Raw genomic sequence first — 16,818 nt, forward strand, 5'->3', positions numbered from 1 at the left:
AGTGTGAGCCAAGGAAGAGAAGAGAAAGAAAGGCAAGGATGAGAGTAGTCAGAAAAGGACTTCCAGTCAGAGCGTGGCTGTGTGAGACAGTACATTGTCTCTTCTCCTAGATAACCTACAAGTGCTACACATTTAACAACAACAAAAACTATATAACCTCCATTTTTAGCAAAACCAGAAAGACATATTTTCCATAGATTCCAAAAAATATGTGCGAGTTACCCAGAAGCAGCGGAGTTAATATATACACACAGGAAGAAAGGCAGCAAAGAAATGCAGAGAATAACAAGATGGCCAATAGCAGCAGATCTCTGAAAATGACCGCAAAAATACACTGTTCGAAGGTGCAGGGTCCACGTCAAAAATACAAAATATATCTCTTATCTGTAGCAGAGAAGATAGAAATAGGGGCAGAAGAGGCCCGCTCGTACCCAGGATGGTTCACACTGCCTCGTAACTGAAAGACTCGTGTGGAGGGGCCATTTTAACGGGAAGCGGTTTGACTTTGTGTAAGTGGTGAAGAAGGGATCTGAAGGCTGCCCAGCACCTCCTCCCCAGTCCCCAGCAGAAGTACCCGACCCACAGGAGGTCCAAGAGATCTAACTCACTCAATGATAAGTAAGCAAAAAATATTTGACACAGAATTAGTAAAAGAATGCTATGTAAAAATCAGCCCAGGGAAATTTTGAGGGTGACAGAGCTGTTCTGCTTCTAGTGGAGTTCCATGACTGTATGCATTTATCTAAATTCATGGCACTGTACACCGAAAAGAGTGAACTTTACTATACTTTTTAAGTAAATAAAAGAATATATTCTAAAACTGGCAGCCCCCCCCCCCCACAAAAACAGGAGTTTTTTTTTCAAGAATTTTCCAACGTACCGGTGGGCCCAGGGGGCTAGACAGTTAAGTGCCTGACTCTTGATTTTGGCCCAGGTCATGATCTCAAGGTTAGTGAGATCAAGCCCCATGGCAGGCACTGTGCTGACAGTGAGGAGCCTTCTTGGGATTCTCTCTCTCTTTCTTTCTCTGCCCCTCCCCTGCTTGTGCTCTCCCTCTCTCTCTCTCAAAATAAATAAATAAACCTTTTTTTAAAAAAATAATTTACCAACATACCAATACACTCAACAACAAAAAGTGTCGCAATGGAAAAGTTGAACGTTATGACCAAACATTATGCCAAAAATTTAAAAATTAAGAATGTAAAGTCACAGGACCTGGGGAAAAAGAAGACTTTGAATCCATACAAATTGACCATAATGGTCAACACTGAGAAAAATTTCAGTAAAGTAGCTGGATTGTAAACATCAAAGAAGAAGAGTATTACGAGCAAAAATTCAAATTTGTATCTTCAACTCCAGAAAACAGAAGAGCAATATTTGCAAGAGACTCATGCAAAAAAAAAAATGGGAGTCACAGTCAAATCATTCTCCAAGAATAAAGGTTACAATTTTGAAATTGTAAGCACTCAGGGAATACTGTTCCCTTGTGTTTTTCCTAAAGAACTTGTTAAATGATTAACTTTAATGAATCAATATCATATATCTGAGGAAAACAGCAAAAGGACTATTAGAAAGTTTGGAATATATTTAATCATAAAAGTAAGACTAAAAAAAATGAGAGCTGGGTGATGGACAAAATGTAAATCCTATTGCTCTAAATATGAAAAAAAATGGTATAACTAACAAAATTGGAATGGGAAGGGCAAAGATGAGAAAGTTTGCTGATTGCGAACTAGATTAACATAACATTAATTATGTTATCTAATGACTAGGATCAAAAAACATTTAAAACTGATCAATCAAATAACAAGAAGAAGAAGATTTAGAAGTATAAGGTAAAAACGTTACAAAGATAATTTTTATTGGCAAATATCAGGTTGGAGACAAAAGAAATGGAATCAGGGAAGAAAAATAAAAGCATTTTATCATTTTTATTTATTTATTTATTTTGAGAGATAGAACTCACATGCATGCACACCACACACGTGTGCAATTGGGGGAGGGGCAGAGAGAGAGAGAGAATATGAATCCGAGGCAGGCTGCACGCTCACTCTGGAGCCCGACACAGTTGGGGCTTGATCCCGACCCTGAGATCATGACCTGAGCTAAAGTCAAGTGTTGGATGCTCAACTGACTGAGTCAGCCAGGAGCCCCCATTTTTTAAATTAGATTATCAATAGATACCATATGAAGAAATAGACAACTAAGAGTACTGCATAAAGTTATAACTATTAGAGTAATGACTAACTTTCCTAAATATCAGAAGAACCATACATAAAAAAGAAAAACAATGTAAAAAATAAGTAAAAGCCATAAAAACAACAAACAGAACAGAAACTAATACACAGTTCAGATCAGATATATTTATCTTCATAACAAATTTTCCTGAGTTATCTATTTAAAAGAATCCTATTTCTACATTGGCTTGCAAACCAAAAACAAAATCTAACTCTATACTTTATATAAGGTACATCTAAAACAAAGCTGTTTGGATGTCAAAAATAAAAGATAGGCAAATGCGTAGCAGGAAAAGGACAAAAAAAGAGATGATGTTCTTATTGTCAAATAAGGAGAAATTTACCATTAAATAGGACAAAGAAAGTACACAGTATAATGCAAAGATGTGATTCAAACGAACTCACAACAATGAGAAATATATAAGTAACATGTAAGAGAAATATAATTTATACAGCAGAAATTACAAGGGATACAAATCAAAAAAGAAACACATTGTATTTGCTGAATTTAATTCACCTTTCTCAATCCACAACAGATCAAAGATATAAAAAATGCAAATAACATAATTAATGTTATGTACCTTATTGCAATATATCAAATTTTGAAAGCAGAACATACATTTTCTTTTCATGTAGCCAAAGAATATTTTTTAAATGGTATTCTCTTTGGCTACAAAGAGAATTTTAATTAATACCAAAAATAGGTTGATAAACTTCAGATATTTTCTTTTATCACAAGTCTATAAAGTTATAATTATTAAAAAAGTCAGAAATTAAAAGGTTCTTTCTGGACTCCTGGATGGCTCAGTTGGTTAAACATCCAATTTTTCATTTCGGCTCAGGTCATAATCTCATGGTTTGTGAGTTCGAGTCCCGCATCGGGCTCTGCACTGGCAGCAGGGAGTTTGCTTGGGATTCTCCCTCCCTCTTTCTCTCTTTCTTTCTCTCTTTCTCTCTCTCTCCCTCTCTCCCTGCCTCTCCTCTGCTTGTGCTCTCTCTCTCTCTTTCTCAAAATAAACAAATAAACATTTAAAAAAAAGAAATCAAAAGGTTTTTTCAGCGGGATTTTTTTAAATCCTATTTTAAATAATTCTTGGGTCAAAAAGAAAACACAAAACAACAGTGCAGAAATTCTAGAAACATTTATAATGAAATTACTATATATTAGATCCTATAAAATAAAGGTAAAACAAAACTAAAATGATTGAATCAATAAAAGAAAAGAAGCGAATCAATCACTTAACTTAAAAAAAGTAGATAAGGAACCAAAAAGAAACAAAAGAAATGAGAAGATTAGTAAACATAAAGTCAAGATGTCAATATTAAATAGGTCTGAAAATTGTAATATAAGCAGTGAGAGAATTCAACAAATTGCCAAATAAAAAGTAAATATACAGTAATAAATAGCTTTCATATATAACAAGACATTAGAAGATAAAATGAAAGAAAAGACTCCATTAGAATAGCAATACAAGAAGTAAAATACTCAGAAATAAACTTAACAAGAAATGTGCAAAACCTATGTGGTAAAAGAAAATCTCCAGAACAATACCAAGAGATATCAGTAAGACTGAAGAACTAGAAAGATTAAACCATGTCTTGTGTAAAAGACTCAATATCCTAGAGAGAACAATTTTCCCTACGTTCATTACAAATGGAATACAACTCCAATAAAATCTGGTAGTTTGCATTTTTTTGGAAGAATATAATTTCATCCTAAAGTTAATAAGGAAAAAGAAAAGTCAATAACCAGGAACGCTTTAAAAAGGAAGAATAATGAGAGACAGCGGTACTTGATAGCAGTCTTTTTTTTTTTTTTTTTAGTGAGAATAGGCTGGGGTTTTTTATTTTTATTTTTTTATTTTTAAGTTTATTTGTTTATCAAGAGAGAGAGAGAGAGAGAGAGAGAGGGAGAGAAAGGGAGCGCATGAGCAGGGAAGGGGAGAGAGAGAAGGAGAGAGAGAATCCCAAGTTTGCTCCACACTGTCAGTGCAGAGCCTGATGCAGGGCTCAAACCCATGAACCGTGAGATCATGACCTGAGCTGAAATGGAGTGTCAGGTGCTCAACCAACTGAGTCACGCAGGGGCCCCTGTTAGCCGTCTTTCTCCTTTCAGTTCATGACACCACCTTCTGCTCAGCTACGCGGAGCAGAATCTGTTTACGAGTTTCCCTTGTGTTTCCTCTTCTCTTTGACTTGCTACAAACCAGTAATAAATAAACCATCTCTACCTTAGTACAGCTTCCCTATATGCAGAAAGGTCCTTTCAACCATGGAAGCGTGTCTTCTTGCAGGGGAGCTTCCCAAATCCCCACAAAACCAAAACCAAACAAAAACTTCCCACTTTGTCAGTACTGATGGTTTCAGCAAGGAATTGAGGGATACATAATAATCCACTGAGTTGTATATACATACAATGAACAACCTGTAAAGTGTCAAGCAGAAGAAAAAAATATTAAGATGAATTTCAATAAGCATATAGAAAGATCTCTTAGGTAATTCCACTCCCCCGTCAATAATATCTTGTGAACTTGTTACTCCTAAGTGAGTTGGGCTAGTGATACCCACGGGAAATATCAAACTCATATTTAGACTTGATCAATGAGTTTCTGATTATAACACTATCCACCCAGGGAAAGGCTTTCAGCCTACTATGCAGGAGACCACAGTGTGATAGCAAAAGAGAGATAAATCAAGGGAATTAAATATAAAGGTGTTCAAATCATGCCTCAGTCTCTTCTGCCTTTGCCCCTTGCAGATGAGCACCTTGATACCTGTCCCTGCTCCTGAGAGCTGACTATCCAGCACATGATATGCTAGTTAACCTGTGAAAATTCTTGTCGTTCCTGTTTTCAGTTCTGGTGCCCTATTACTTTTCTCCCGAGAATCCTCTGGCTTGCTGTACCTAATCCTTTCTAACTCCTCAACTCTTCCCTGGGTAGCCAGTACTGACAAGTCGGAGCAGCTACTCTGTAGAATGATGCATATCTCTGACCCTCAGATGACTTTTTCCCACACTCAGTTTTATCCTCTTACGGTGCACATGCTATCAGCCTGGGCGAGGGCCTAATTTTTCTAACTATCACACGGACCCAGATAAAAACGTTTATAAGCAGAGTCTTAAGCAACTTCTCGGTGCCCAGTGCTTTACATCATGTTTGTAAGATAGAGCAAGAATAAAAAACTTAGAACCTATCTCCTAGAATCTGAGAGTTCTGTTAGAACTTAATAATTAACTGCTGGGCAAGATAGGCTTCTTACTATACAAGAGTCCACAGTCAGTCACGAATGGTCTACTGGGAGCTGTCTGAGCAGTTTTCTAGGCTATCATTACACTGTAATTTATGCAAAATTGCAGATTGTAGCGAAGAGTTGCTGGCAACTAACCCAGAGTGCCAATTTGAGGGATAAAAATATTTGCTATTTAAAAAGAAGCTAGAACAAACAGCACAATATGCTTCATAATAGAGTAGCAGTTTTTGCTTAGAACAACTTAAAATGAGGAGTTTCTTTTTGTTGGACATTTCTAGGTCATTCCCTACCTTCATTTATTCAACGATCAAGAAAGAATCCCAGAGCTATGTGAAGCAATGGAGACGCACGATTCCACACTTTCATATGAGAAACAGATATGTAAATCAGAATATGAACACAGCGGGGGAAGTTCCACGCTAAAAGGAGTTTATAAGTTTGTAAGTTACATGTTGGCACAGAGCATCTCTCTCTACTCTGGCTGAGAACAGCATAGGGGAGTACCGCAAATTCTTAGAGAAGACAGATTTTGATGTGAGTAGGAATTTATTTTGTTTCTGTATGCTTTCTCCATCCTTGCCCATCTGTAAATTATTTTCTATAAGAACGTAAGAAAAGCATGTCATTTAGCCCAGATGGTTAGAAACTTCTTCCTCGCAAGAGCTGAGGTCTACCTTTTTGCAAGATCTACCATGATTCTAGATCTAACTCGGACAGCACCACAGAACAAGTCTCAACTTCCTTTTCCATGAGACAAGTCTTCAAATACTTGCTTGTACCTGCATCCGCAGACGAAGCAAAATGGCAAGTCCAGTAGGAGCTAGAATCTCACAGGTAAGGTTTTGCTTATTCACTTTCTCTGGATAAGACAAAACGGCATCATTCTCCATGCATTAACTCATACCATGGTCTGTTTTTTTTTTTTTTTAAGTGTTTATTTATTTTTGAGAGAGACAGAGACAGAATGCGAGTGGGGGAGGGGCAGAGAGAGAGGGAGACACAGAATCCGAAGCAGGCTCCAGGCTCTGAGCTGTCAGCACAGAGCCTGACGCGGGGCTCAAACTCCTGAGCTGTGAGATCATGACCTGAGCTGAAGTCGGACGCTCAACCGACTGAGCCACCCAGGCGCCCCCATGGTCTGGTTTAAAGGAACAATCACTGAGGACATTACAGGCAGGAAAATTCAGCATTCATCACCAGAACAGCACCCAAAGCAAGAAAGAAGCCTGAGTTCTGTTTTTGGACAAAGGTCTCCAGAGGCCTAAAGACTCTGGATTGGAACGTGTGTCTCTTATTCTCTTGTAAACTGCTATTCCATCTCGTAGCATAAAACACACAAACAAAAACCTCTCTATAGGGAAAATCTCTGTGGAAGCTAAATGGACAGAACCTAAATGTATGTGATCAAAATGGCCCTTATGTGAGAATTTACCACATGTCTATCATTGTTTTACACCTTACGCATGTTATCACACATTTTCATATCATACAGTCTTCACAAAACACTGTGAGGGTATTTTTTATAAGGTAGAAAATAATGCTATTTGCACTTTACAAATGAGGAAACTGAGGACACACACAAAGTCCAATAGTCTGTCCAAGCTCATACAAACCATATAAGGGTCAGAATTCAAACTAGTTTAGCCTAGCTCTAATGCCCCGGCTCTTAATCATGTCTCTCTAGAGCCCCCATCTACACTGGGCACAAACAAAAAAGCATTGCTGAGTTCACAGATGTAAAAGCAGAGCTGGCCAACTGCTACATTTTCACTTCAGTCAGCAGAGCAGCATTTCTGGACCACTGTCCTGCCTCTTTTAGGAAGCCAGGGAGGGATCTTCGATGACACTCTGCCTTCTGATCCTACCTGGTGTGCACCGGCAGTACTGGTAAGAGACCAGCTAAGGACCGAAAACACATGTGCCTCTATCACAAAATTTAATTTTTACCATTTGTAAAATGATCAAGGGGCCCATTTCCCAGAGCTGGAAACAATACTGCATTCTCTTGACTCCTGCATTCCATTTACTGTAAGTTTTCTATTTCAACTTGAGCTGCCTTTTCTGGATTAAATCACTTAAATAATTTCGGATATACTTACAGAGCACTCAGATCTAAGCCTTCCTTTCATGCTTAAAATGGGCCAGGCTTTAAATGTGTTTGTATCTGGTCAAGACCTGCTTGGTCTGATTTGCTGTTGATCAGTCGTTCTGTTACCTTCCAAACACCTTGGGCCACTAGGCAGATGACAACTAAGGAATATGGCTTCACTTTTAATTAGTCAAATGCCCTTTCAAGCTCACTCCTTTTAGACAACTATCTCAAAGTAACTTTGAGAGAAAGTATTAGGGAAGACTCACTGAGTCCTGACAACCAGTGTCTCTAGAGATTTTAAAAAATCTACCCCTGGATTCGGCCAAAAATTATTGAACTGAAGTCACGGACTCATTTGTTCAACAAAGACAATATATAAGTGAAAAACACACATATAATAAAATTCTATGTAGTAATAAATGTCATGAAGAAAGAAATGCAGAGTGAGTACAGAATAATAGCATGAGTGCTATTTTGATAAGGTAGTGAGGGACGGCCTTAGGAGATAACATTTGGGCAGAAACTCGAAGGCAGTTAGAAAAATAATTTATTGTAAATAGCTTCAAAAAAGAGCATTCCAGGAAAAAGGAAAACCAAGTCAAAGACCCAGATACAAGAGCATGTATGATGTGTTCTAAGGAAACAAAGGGCAGCCACGGCTGGAGGGCAGTGACAGAGGGTTAGAATGGTAGGAACTGAGTAAAAAGATGCAGCCCAGGTCAGGTCCTGTAAGGTCTTGAGTATTGTTTCAAGGAATTTGGATTTTATTCTGATGTTATGTGTTTCTGAATGTTATGGGCACCCATGGGTGATTCAGAACGACCGTGTGAAATATAGACTACGTATGGGAGATAGGACAAGGGTGAATGCAGAGAAATTAGTTTGTAAGTTTAGTAGTGCTCCAAGTGGAAGATAATGGCTGTCTCCACTAGGATCTTTTTGGTGGAGGTGATCATGGGTATATTTTATACAGACTGCTAATGGATAAGACACAAGGTGTGAGAGACAGAGGTCAAGGGTGGCCTAAGCAACTAGGTTGCGTAACAGTGCCACTTCCTAAAACAGGACAGATTATAAGGAGTAAAATTAAGATTGAAGATCTGTATATGGTACATTTGAGATGCCTACTGGTCATCCAAGTGGGCTGACATGCCAAGTAGACAGTGGTTACATGGGTCTAGAAACATGGGAAACACGGATGGTATTTAAAGCATTGGGACTAGAAAGGATGACCTAGAAATGGCTCTGGAACGAGACGTGAACCCCGAGTTTATTCCAGTGTTTTGAGCAGTTCTCCTCAATCCTGACTACATTAGAATCTCCTACGGGGCTTTCTAAAAAATACTGATACTCTGGTCCAACTCGAAAGATTCTGATTTAATTGTTCTGTGTTGGGCTCCGGCAGCTATATTTTTTAAAGTCCCTAGATAATTCTAGTGGGCAGCTAAGGTTGAGAACCACTGGTTTAGAAATTGGGAAGAACAGAATGACCCATAAACAGAGAATGAAAAGACGTGTCTAGTGAAATAAAAGATACACATGCCAATGGTGGCTTTATGCTTAAACAATGAAAGAAATAGATCTGTTAGATGTGGCCATTTCCTGAAATTAGAAAGCATGTTATGAATATTACTCAGTTCATTGTATAGTTTCCTGCGTATCAGACCCCTCAGGAGAAATTATTTTTCAGTCTTAATATCAGAAAATGTTTTCTTTATCCTGAGCATGTATTTATTTTTAATCCTAAAGCCATTTAATTGGGTAAGTAGTCTCTCTCTTTTTTTTTTTTTCCTGCTAAAGAGCTCTCAAGATGAAATTTGTGACCCAATCATAGAAAGTATAGTCTAGGCTCAAATAAATAAATTCACCAAACATATATTCAGCACTAGTATACGAAAAGCAGTGTGCTTGGCAGTGGTAGTATATCCATGAAGATTTAATGATATGCCTATTTTTAAAATTTTTTAAAAGTGTTTCTTCTTTTTTTTTTGAGAGGGAGAGAGAGAGAGAGAGAGAGGAGGGGAGGGGGAGAGAGAGAGGGAGACACAGAACTAGAAGGAAGCTCCAGGCTTCGAGCTGTCGGTGCAGAGCCTGATGTAGAACTTGAACCCAAGGACTGTAAAATCATGACCTGAACCAAAGTCAGATGCTCAACTGACTGAGCCACCCAGGGACTCCGATATGCCTATTTTTAATAGCTTTATTCTTGGCTCTGTTTTAGTTCTAGGCCTTGCTTCCTCCTTTTCTTAACTATTTCTCATTTGCATTGTGTTTTATACATTGCTGTGACCCACCTTAAATACTCTTTAGAATAAGCTAACATGTACTCAACACTTAGAATGTATGAATAGTAAACTCTTTATAGGTATTAGCTCATTTAACTCTCCCAAAAACTGTACATACATGTGAGATAAGGGACATGCACGAACATAATGTACAGTCAGGCAAAATGACCAAAGAGTCAATGCTCATTAACAATAGGTTTTCCTGCTCCGAGAGTCAATCTTCATCAATCAAGACTGCAGCTATGGTGTGAACAACATGGCAGTCATAAATGAAGATAAATGGCTTTGAAGCCTTACATTTCTAGGATTACTTTCTTATGAGTAGGGATGAAATGTTTTGAGTCATCTACATGAATCAGTTCCCCAGGTGGCCAAATTTCCCATGGTACCAAATTGCCAAGTCATGATTGATAGTAGCATTTCTGACTGTGAAACAGATTTTAAACTACGCAAAGCTAACTAAGGCAATCAGACCCTTTCAATTCCTAGCCAAAATGAGCTGGCCAGCTCAGCCATGAGACAAGGGTGTTAGCATGAGTCAAAGTATTGCTTTTCCTTTCTAGCTGCTTTGGCTAGAAGGGATGTGTGTGTGTTGGTAGGGGAGGATCTGTTTGTTACAGCTTTATGTAAGTTTTGCATTTATATTGTGCTCTTCAAGATCAACAGTTGAAAACAAACTCAGGGATCTTACTACAATTGCAGGATTCTGCAAACATGTTTGAAAGAGCATATTCAAACACTAAGTATTCCCAAGGTTTCTGTCTGCATTTGAGAGTGAAAAATGCAGACATGTCAAAGAACAATGTGCTGCTTACTGTCCTTTCTATTCTTCCTCTCTGTGGAAAAAGGCTAGACCTCTGGGGGTATACTAATACGAATATAGCAAAAATATAGATATAAATATACATACTTTGTTAGGGAAAAAAAAACAATTTCCAGAGTGAAATACTAAATATGATTACCTTCTCAAAGATTCACAGTGCTCACTATGTTAAAGGCTATGCTATGCTATATTACTACATTAAAGTCTCCAAGAAATATCACAGTCAAGTTAGATGTTTGATTTTGTTTAATCCAGATTTCCCAAATTTATTTGACCAACTAACTCCTCTCGTCTAAGAAAAGAATCAAACCCATTTAAGATTTTGCAGTGCATCAGTGTTTCTAAGAATACGTTTTATTAATAGTTGTATTAAAATTTTCATTACAGAGGTGCCTGGCTGGCTCAGTCCGTTAAGCATCCAACTCTGGATTTTGGCTCAGGTCGTGATCTCATGGTTCATGGGATCAAGTCCCCTGTCGGGCTCTGCACTGACAGTGAGGAGCCTGCTTGGGACTCTCTCTCTCTCTGCCCCTCCCCGGCTCATGTGCATGCTCTCTCTGTCTCTCTCTCTCTCTCTCTCAAAATAAATAAATAAACATTTTTAAAAAACGTCTTTCATTACAAATCAAAACCACGATGAGATACACATCACACCTGTCAGAATGGTTAAAATTAATAACACAAGAAACAAACAAGTGTTGGAGAGGATGCAGAGAAAGGGGAACCTTCTTGCATCACTGGTGGGACTACAGACTAGTGCAGCCACTCTGGAGAACAGTATGTAAGTTCCTCAAAAAACTAAAAATAGAAATGCCCTATGATCCAGCAATTGCATTAGGTATTTACCCAAAGAAAACAAAAATACAGATTCAAAGGGATACATGTACCCCAATGTTTATAGCAGCAATATCAACAATAGCCAAACTATGGAAAGACCCTAAATATCCACCAACTAATGAATGGATAAAGATTTGTATCTATCTATCTATCTATCTATCTATCTATCTATCTATCCATCCATCCATACAATGAAATATTAATGCCATCAAAAAGAATGAAATCTTGTCATGTGCAACAACGTGGATGGAGCTAGAATATATTATGCTAAACGAAATAGTCAGAGACAAATACCATATGATTTCACTCATTTGTGGAATTTAAGAAACAGAACAGATGAACATATGGGAAGGGGCGGGGGGGGTAGAGAAAAAAGGGAAACAAACCACAAGAGACTCAACTTGTCTCTTGAGACAAATAGAGAACAAACTGAGGTTGATGAGGGGAGGTTGGTGGGAGATGGGCTACATGGGTGTTGGGTTTTAACGAGGGCACTTGTTGTGATGGGCACTGGGTGTTATATGTAAGTGATGAATCCGTGAATTCTACTCCTGAAACCAATATTGCACTGTAAAATAAAAACAGAAACAAACACAAAAGCAAAGACAAACCTTTCATGACACTCTTGGTCTACAAATAAAGTAAATTTATCCATTCATTTGTTGAACAAAGACTTTCTAGGCAGCCATTGGGTTAGGTGCTGGAGATAAAATGGGAAGATACACAGATGTGGTCTTTGCTCTGGTGGGGTCAACAGTCCAGTGAGTGTGGTGAACATTAATCAAATACTGACGCGAAGAAATGCTTATCACAAACTGATAAATGATGTGAAGGAAGAGTTCTTCAGATTCTCCACAGTGGGGTGTGTGAGACAGTAGGAGAGGCTATCAGAGAAGCCTGATCAAGAGGCTACATCTCAGTTGAGCTGTATATATGTGAGGAGGAGGGAGCACTCTTATCTGCAAGGCTGAAGGATGATAGGTAAGGGGTTAAATCAGAATAAGGAGGGAGGGAGCAAAGAGAAGCAGTGCTGGAAAGTCCAGAGAGCCTGAAGAAACGTTCACGATGGGAAATAGAAGAAGACCTCAGAATAAGAAGAGCAACATATTATAAGAACAAAAAATTGGAGAAACTTCAGAGATATTTACTGATCAAACAGAATAGAGCCAACACTCTTTTAAGGATATTTAGTACCTTTGTACGAGGACCCTCTTGGCATTGACTTTATTTTTTTTTAATCACCAAAGCATCATTTATATTCATGGTATGAATTATTTATTTTGAAGAGAATGAAGTTTTTTCTTACACATTTTACAAATTTTTAATAATTTCAAGTAGAAGATATTTTTGGTTTTGCCTCTTAGGTGGGATTTTTTTGGTCTGAAGGGAAGAACCATAACAGGAGGGTAGACAATAAAAGGGTATCAAATTCACACAATTAGAAATATAATTAGAAATCATTCACTCCTTCCTACAGCCAAATTTTTCATTATAGAAAGCTCTACCTCTCTTTTGCAGCACTTTGCACAATTATAGTGATTAGTCATCATACCTAACTGTTTCATGGTTGTCTTTCTTACCAGATGGTAAGTTCAAGAGGATAGATCAAGAGCTGGTTTAATCGCCTTCTTATTCCCCACACTTAGTAACAAAGAAACCAGCTCCTCTGCAAGAAGAGGCAGTATCTGTCAGTAGCCTGAGGCAGGGGGAAAGTTGGTCTAAAGAAAATGATACATCCTAAATGTTTTCCCTGGAAAAACACTGTGACCTCTTTCAATTAATGCCGTCAGCAATATCCTCTCCTCCCTTCCAGTGACAGGAGATCTCTCTCTTTCCCCTGACTCTTCCCGCTATGATCTGATTCTTGGGGGGGAAGAGCGTCTTAAATTATATTTTCATATAAACTCCTCTAATTTTATTTTTTTAATTGTTTTTTTTTCATGCTTATTCATTTTTGAGAGAAAGAGTGAGACAGAGTGTAAATGGGGGAGGGGCAGAGAGAGAGGGAGACACAGAATCGGAAGCAGGCTCCAGGCTCTGAGCTGTCGGCACAGAGCCTGATCTGGGGCTTGAACCTAGGAACTGTGAGATCATGACCTGAGCCGAAGTTGGACGCTTAACCAACTGAGCCACCCAGGCACCCCTAAACTCCTGTAATTTTAAAATATGAAGGAATTCAGGTGTGGTAAGCACCTATCCACTTCTCTCTCCTACCTCTTCCTTCCCAATATACAGGGATTTTCTTTTTCAGTAAACAACAATGTTTTATTTTAAATTCCTAGCCTGTAATTTTATTGTCTACAATATTAGCACAGTACTTGACACACAGGAAACACTAAATAAACTTTTCTTGGTGGACTGCCCAGTTGCCTTATTATATGCCAAGCCCTGTGCTAAATTTCAGAGCTACAAAAAGCCAGAGACAAATATTTGTCATTAAGAAGTTCATGTTTCCCAGGCCACCCGGGGTGGTTCAGTGCGTTAAGCGTCTGACTCGTGATTTCAATGCAGGTCATGATCTCACAGTTTGTGAAATGGAGCTCCAGGTCGGGCTCTGTGCGGACAACGCAGAGGCTGCTTGGGATCGTCTCTCTCTCTCTCTCTCTCTCTCTCTCTCTCTCTCTCTCTCTGCCCCTCCTCTTCTTGCACGTGGTCTCTCTCTCTCTCTCATTCTCTCTCTCAAAAAAAAATAATAAAATAAACTTCAAACAAAAAAGAAGTTCATGTTTACTATGCGTGTGTAGGAAAGGAGAATAAGTAGATGATCAACATGCAAGAGGAATAGTATGTGATGGCAGCATATACAACATGCATACAGTCAGAAGATTTGGGCTGCATCTTGTAAGGTGGGGGGGGGGGCAGGAAAGCAGGTGAGTGGCGGCAAACAGCGTTCCCTACAGAGGGAACAGGCGATATGAGGGCAAGGAGGCATGGAAGAGATGGCATGTTTGGGGACCAGCATGTAGTTCTCTGGAACTTCAGCATCAGGTGCCAGAAAGACACCGACAGGAGGAGTGGCTTGACAGGCAGTGTGGAACAGACCACAATAGCCTTACGAGTGACTGAACAATCAGGCTTACAGACATTAGAAAAGGGACGCTTTGTTCTGGCAATAAAACAAATGTCTCGTACTCTGAAGTCATGGGGAAAGAGAGAAAATGAAAGGGAAAGAGAAAGTTTGGGATGCCACTTTACATTTTAAATAATGTTTAATGTTAGTTGCAAGAGTGTAACTGTCCCAACTGTCCGATATAAGAATACATGATATTTTCCAGGCGCGCCTGGGTGGCTCAGTGGGTTAAGCGTGAGTTTGAGCCCCATGTAGGGCTCTGCACTGACAGCTCAGAGCCCAAGCCTACTTTGGATTCTCTGTGTGTGTCTCTCTCTCTGTGCCCCTCCCCTGCTCATGCTCTGTCTCCCTCTGTCTCTCAAATATAAATAAATGCTAAAACAAAACAAAACAAAAAAAGAACACATGATATTTTCCAAATACAGTGCTTTCCATATAAGAGCTGGCTGAGTTAAGGAGATATTAAAAATGAAACAGTACTCTCATTATTCAGCTTAGAAAAGGAGACTAGGGGTTACCTGGGTGGCTCAGTGGATGAGGCGTCGACTCCTGATTTCGGCTCAGGTCATGATTTCACAGTTCACAAGACTGAGCCCCACATCAACCTCTGGGCTGACAACGTGGCCTGCTTGGGATCCTCTCTCCGCCCCCCCCTCTGCCCCTCACCCCTCACACTCACTCTCTCTGTTTCTCTCTCTCTCCAAAAATAAACAAACTTTTTTAAAAAAGAAGGAAAGGAGACTAGAAGAAGCATGTTTTTTTCTATGGCTTTCCACTGTGCAAGCACAATGCTGGAATTCAGTCAAGCCTAAACAACACAGAGGCAGCACAAGACATAGTATATCTCCAATAGCTTACCATGGGTGTTTCTAACTCAGGGGTAGTGGGACGGGAGGAACAGAGACCGAAATGCCTGCCATTCTCCCTGCCCCAGTTTGACAATAGTTCATTCCACAGAGATAGGGAGCACCTTGCTCTACTCTGCTGCTGACAAGACTTAGAGTCTCACTCTGTGCGGTGTGATCCTTTGTATGACTCCTGCATTCCTAGGTGTTCCTGTTTGGCTCTTCTCTTTGAAACCCGGGAGTGCCTGGCCCAACCTGGCACTGGACTGAGCTTAATGATGCATACCACTCATAGTATGTTCCGGCTGCACCACCTGGAACATCCACTCCTGTATTACTGCCTGAAAGCACTCCTGTATGTGAGAGATAATGCTCCCAGTCTGGCAAAAATGTTCATTCTCACAACGAGAGCCAATCTTCCCAAAGGAAGGGCATTCTCTTGGCAAAAGGTCTTCTGGTTTTCTACTCAGGTAGGAGGCGCCTTGCATGACAATTATACCTGAGGCACGGAAAGTTGCAGCACAAGGACGACGTGAATTCAAACACTGAACACCAATGCGGAAGCAGTGCTTTGAGAAAACACAGTTTTCTTTTGGAAGAGGAGCCCTAAGGATGCAAACTGTCATCTTCCAGAAACCAGAGAACTAAGTCTTTTCTACCACTGTTCCCCACAGCGTTTCACAGAGAATTGAGAACTGAATGCATATTGCCTGAAATAAGAAATCAAGAAGATCTCTGGGCCCACAGGACTCTAAGCAGGGCTGATTCTTTCGAAATGCTCTTTGAAAAGGTCCCTGCACCAATGCAGGCACTGAAGTGACACCACAACCTTTCAGTTAAAGGAGAAGCATGTGAGCCCATGCTGTGGGCATTTGGGGGGATCTGTTTGGATGAGATGTCCTACATAAGAATTGAAAATATGCAGAAAGAAATTTACCCTAAAAAATGTTGAAATAAAATCCAGTTCTGCATTCTTTTGGCGACAAGTTAATCATCTTAACACCTGGTCACTAGGGTGCTTTGTTATCTTGAAGGAGTTTCTGTTTTAGCAGAACTGAAGAACTTCTCTCTCACTTCCTCACCGTAAAGCTAAAAATCAAGACGCTGGGTTGAGACCAATGGTAATCAGTTTTCATTCTGAAAGAAGGTGAAACGGGGTAGGTTACTACGCACAAAGAAGTTAAAAGAACACGCAGTGACCTACAGGCGGTCGCAATGGCACTTAAGCATCTTTATAAGTAGTGGAGTTCCTGAGAAGAGATTGTCCATTGTCAGTACCTTTATGCCCCTTCAATTAACCATAGGCTTTCCTAAGCAAATGGAATGTTTGCTTAGAGATGCCAAATTTTATTTTGTGCCATTGAATATTTACAATTT

At 39.4% G+C, this 16,818-nt stretch overlaps 1 protein-coding gene across 2 annotated transcripts in view; it reads right to left on the bottom strand.

Annotated features, from left to right (window-relative positions):
* Window positions 1–16,818, bottom strand: part of MTHFD2L (methylenetetrahydrofolate dehydrogenase (NADP+ dependent) 2 like) — a 143,834-nt gene that overhangs the window by 74,282 nt on the left and 52,734 nt on the right. The gene's annotated exons all lie outside the window — the stretch shown is intronic.

This window comes from Acinonyx jubatus, chromosome B1 (assembly GCF_027475565.1).
Source record: "Acinonyx jubatus isolate Ajub_Pintada_27869175 chromosome B1, VMU_Ajub_asm_v1.0, whole genome shotgun sequence".
Classification (NCBI taxonomy): Eukaryota; Metazoa; Chordata; class Mammalia; order Carnivora; family Felidae; genus Acinonyx; species Acinonyx jubatus.